Source organism: Astyanax mexicanus, chromosome 7, assembly GCF_023375975.1.
Source record: "Astyanax mexicanus isolate ESR-SI-001 chromosome 7, AstMex3_surface, whole genome shotgun sequence".
Classification (NCBI taxonomy): domain Eukaryota; kingdom Metazoa; phylum Chordata; class Actinopteri; order Characiformes; family Acestrorhamphidae; genus Astyanax; species Astyanax mexicanus.
The window spans coordinates 30,884,529-30,890,000 of NC_064414.1; positions in this window are offsets into that span (position 1 = coordinate 30,884,529).

Consider the following 5,472-nt stretch of genomic DNA (forward strand, 5'->3'; position numbering starts at 1 on the left):
CTTCTGTTTTAGCCTAATTCTTTTTTGATTCTGAATGCCAAAAGGTCTGATATCTACAAATGACTTAATCTGAGGATGAGTCAATAGAAAGAACTTCCTGTGCATGAGTGTTTTTGTATGTTACTCACTTTGGCCTTGTTTTGGGTTTGTGTCATTCTAACTTGCATTTGGTGACTAAAGAAAGTGGTTTGGTTTGATCTTATGATCTTATTAAACCATGTATAGATTGGGAAATATTAAAGGGGCCATGAAACTGAAAGTTGAAAGAAAAAGGTTGTCAAATTTGGTATAAAATTATTATTAAATATTAAGCCACAAACATACCTAGTTTATGTAGATGTAACTGGTAATTCATATAGATGTGTTTCAAAAAGCTGTTGCTGTAGACTAGTGTAGGGAGGGATAAAATAAATCAAAATAAATAAAATTAATATCTAAAAAATAAATTACAATATTTAAAGCAATTTCTGTATTAACATTATTCATGCCAACATAAAAAACACTGAGAAATACTTAATTACGAGCATACTACTGCAACAAATAAATGTTAAAATTCAGTAGAAACTGAAACTGAACATTTTTGTCTATTTTGTAACAGTAACTTAACATCACTGTAATTTTGTATGAAATAAAACAAAAAATTACACAAAACACATCCTCAAAGGTTCAGAGTAAATAGCAAAACAAATACAAAATACACTGCTTTCAAACAGATATAATATCAATAATTTAATAATTATAATTTCAATATAATCTCCATGTTAAAGTGGCAGTCCGTATAATTTTGTTTTTAAACTGAAAGCAGAAGCATTTCTGAGTGAAGAAGGGATTTATTGGTACCAGGGAATGACCATCCCTCCTAAGCCTAATAATTCATTCTAAAAACTGGGGTGTTGGGTACTTACATCACACATACGGCCTCTAAAAGAGGATCCGGCTCAGTTTTACTGAACGCGAGCAGTTAGTGGAGCAGTGGAGACTTCAGAAGGGGAAACTCAGTAGCTCAGTAGCTCATTCATTCATAGTAAAAAAACAAAGTGTGTAGCTGAAGTGAAGTTTCTGACTGAGCATGCTCTCTCTCTCTTTCCCTTTCTCTGACTTAACATAACCTGGAATTCATCCGCTCAGAAGGGAGACTGCATCACACCCACCCAGTTTAAAATGATTCTTCCGCATGCTCATGCATTATCACCAGAGAGGGCTCTGAAATAACGGAAATCAGCCTTATTTTTTTTATTGTTTCAATAATTATTAGGGATATCTCGAATGATACTATGTGACACACCCCTAGCTCCCTTTAGTGGACATTAAACCTACTCCAAGAGATCTGCCAGAATGCAGACATTTTGCTCCAGGCTCACTGAAGCCCACCTGACCCATTTCATTATTCTCAAAAGTCCAAAAAGTTTCAAAAAAGGATTGGTGAGCACTGCTGTAGTAATGGGATGAGAAGATGTAGGGGGAACCATTTAAAGGTTCCAAATGTCTAAATGGAAAATCTAAAATTGTAACTATTTTTGTTATTTTAATTGTATTAAATTTAATTCTAAAATTAAGCCTGGGCACATTTTGCCAAAAGTAGTTTACAGTTAAGGTTATCTCAATGGGTAAAGACAACAATTTTAGAATTAGAGACATTTAAGAATTACCTTCATCAGAGGGTGATTTTCAGAAATCCATTCTGGTCAGTTCCAATGGAAAAGTAATGACTGGACTTCTCTGTAAATAAAGCACAGTACAGGGTAAACTACCAGAACAAAGAAACAATACAACAATTAAAAATAGGTTGTAACAAGAGATTAAAAAGGTATGGTTAAATTAAATATTATTATTTTGTTGGGAAAATAAAACCAAATTTACCAACTACATTTATTTTAACAATATGGCCCCTTTAATTTATATGTGTAGTTTAGATAAAGGACCTGCAGCATTTTGAGTAATTCATCTTTATTTCATTAAAAGGGTCAGAATCCTTTCCAGCTGGCCAAGAAGTAACACTACCAACAGACCCACCTGGATTTGCTGAGTCTTTATTTTAAGCTACGCAAGGAAACTTGAAGAGATTGCAAGAGATCTTTGAGTTGTGCTCTGTGGCGGCTGTTTGATGGATGTTCCAGTGGGCTACAGCAAGCCCTGCATTACCGATAGGCCCCACAGAAGGGCTCAGGTGAGCAGACTTGACTTTGATAGGACCTACAAAAGGAATTTTCATTCGCCCTTTTTCTGCTGAGGCCCTCACAGAAGAAACTGCCAAGACACCAATAGTGTATCACTTTCACCACATTTTGTACACGTTCATTTCTTTCTTATCTTGTTCACTATGTGAAAAAAAGAACATTTTGTAGTATTGTACTTCTATTTTTTTATTTAACACCAATAACTGTGATCCGAGAATTCAGTGCAGCTCACCGAACATGACATCTCAATGATCATGTTTTTCCAGACTAACAAACGAGCAAAACGAGCTATTTTTGATGATTCCTGATTTCAGTTTTTCACTGCCGTTTAATCGATCTGAGAGGCCAAGTCTGAAAAGTGTTTGTGCCTTCACTCAAAGATTGACTTCTCCATTCATTTCACAGTGTGTTTAAGTGTATATACAAGGAATGCAAACTGGTTTATTGTAAAATGAAAAATATATCTATATATTTAAGATAATATATGACAGCTCACAATGGCATTAATGTAATGTAACATAAACAATGTACAGCTATATCACCTGCGTTCAGAAATAGCTACAGCCTTTCACACTTTAGATCTTTTTTTTTTATAAAGTTAGTGTAGAACTGCGGTACTACAATACTTCTATACAAGTGTAGAATTAATACAGTACTTCTATGCTAGTGAAATTCTATGCTGTTAAACTTCTAATGCAGTAAGAAGTTTAAATGTTCGAGAAATGTGGATTTACATTTGCTTTAAATGAACACGGTAGATCACAAATGTAATGAAACATATCATCTATGGTATGAGGTATGAGGATTTTTTTATTATTATTATTATTATTATTATTATTGCTGGGCAGCTAAACTTTGTTGATTGCCTTTAAACAGCATTTGATAATCCATTAAACATTACTTTTGCTGTTAAATTCAGAATATATTTTTCGCTCTGGATAAGGGCGTCAGCTAAATACCGAAAATGTATTTTTCAGCCTTCTGGCCACAAAGATGTTTATGATCTTTATTTTTAATCATCCTCAAGATGATTATTTGACATTTTTAAAGGTTTACTTTTTATGGAAGGCCAAAGGGGAGCTCTAGGTTCTGTTTAGAGACTCTGAACAGCTGTCGATGCAGTAACAACCTATTTTTAGTTGTCCGGTACACAGCTATTATTATCAAAGCCGCAAATGCATGTAAAAGGCAACCATACATTATAATACCAACCACAGTTTAATTCTGGAAATATTGTTCACTTTTCAAAGCAACACTGTGACCTGGTTCTATGTATAAAATCTGGATATGATGATGATGAGGTGTTCATTAATGCACAGAAGCATTCCTGAAGTCATTGTGTATTTTGACAGCTGTCCTCAGCTCAAGACTTCATCCAGTGTATGCAGTAAATGTTTATTATTAAAGAGGAAGTCACATTTTGAGACTTGCAGCTTCTCAATGCTTTGTTAATTTCATTCATGTATGTGTAAAAGCAGCTTTTTTCCATTTGGAATTCCTAAACAACACAAATTTGGCTTCTTTTGTTTAAGTTCATGACCAGGAAATCAACCTATACACACAATCAATTTCTGAAGCAGTAATATTATTCAGTAATATTCAGAATAATAGTTTAGGATTCAAAATCAGTTTTGAAAATAGCAGTTTGTGGCAAAAATATGCTTCTGATTTATGTAGTATCAGTATTTAAAAATGTCCCATTAAATCAATTACAACAACAAATGGAATTTCTTGCTTACACCAAAACATACAATATATACTGTATATAATTTTACTTTTTGACTGTTGATTTTGCACATTGTCACATTGTAAGGAGTGTGTATGGATATTGCAATGTTTGTACTGTATGTCATTTATTTTTATTTTTTAAACAAAACATTTCCCTAATGACACAACCTGTACTGTGTCTTGATCTTATCTTGTCCTTTGTACAGGGTATTTGTTGTGTGGTTAGGATATTTAATATTAGAAGGTAAACCTGCAATCATTTATTTGGAAACTGGAATCCTTTAGACAGTTATGTGTTGCTTTGTTTGTTTTGGAAGCTGAAGGTGGTCTTCAGCTGAACATTTTGTAGATTGTTTAAGTTCTTTTTTTTATGCATGCCATACCTGCAATGATGGCGTTGAACACACAGCATACAGGGTGGATCCAGGTAAAGTTCAGCACTGGGGAGATTTCCTCTGCCATCTCTGTGAAACAGTGTTGATGAACATGCGTGAGATTTACCAAATATTTTAACAAAACAATTCTTGCTACATTCTTGCTACAATTAATATTTGAAAATACACAGTTTTACATTGTTGCCATTAAGGGAATTTTACAAATAAACAGATCCAGTTTGTGTTTAAATACACATGTTGCAATATGTGTCTTTGTGTATAAAAATATATACAAATACACTTCATCTGAATTCACTCTGTATGGCTAAAATATTCTCTGATGTTCTCTGTTTTATTGTATTGTAACAACTGTCAAGTCTTTTGGATACATAGACAAGACCTGACAGTTGTAGACTTGAATGCCAGTCTATGTTCGATTCATTCTGATTTTAATTCATATATCTCATTTTACCTTTACCAGGATAGTACTGATTCTTTGAGTGATAGTCAGTCAGTTCACTAAATATCACATTTACAGAAAGCATGTACACATGGGACTAGTTGTAGGTTTTCTTCTTACACAATTTAACCAAGTAAATATAAATATAAGGGCATTTATGCACAGTAACACAGTTTAAAATGACATGCTATCAGGAACAATCACTTGCATGCTGATATGTGTTTTTTATGCACTTCATTTTGTTCACCTAACAGTTTTGTTAGCTTACATGTTCTGAACTCACTCTGACTTAGATCTGGACTGAATTCTTGTTTTATCATCCTTTCAAACATATGGTTTGAAATTAAATACTGAATTGAGATGTAAAGATTTATTAATGCAGATTCAGTGTATGCATGTTGGTACACCAAAATCCAACGCAAACCAAAGATTTATTTATAAGTCAAAACTTACCTTTGCTATAGAAACTTTTTTTTAAATCATTCATAGAGAAAACCTGTTTTTGAAATATTCAGGCATTTTCCATGTAGGTCAATGTCACTCAATAAACGGTTGAGAAAAAATAAACATGTTTGATTTTTCTTTTTAAACATAAATGTGCTAAATAATGTGCACACAGTCATCTTTCTACTGTGGTAGTAAAAAGCTATAGACTTTTGTCATCCCTACATTTATGTCAAATTATTGTTGCCTTGATAACCAAGCTGCACGCAGACTAGTGAGTATTAATGTG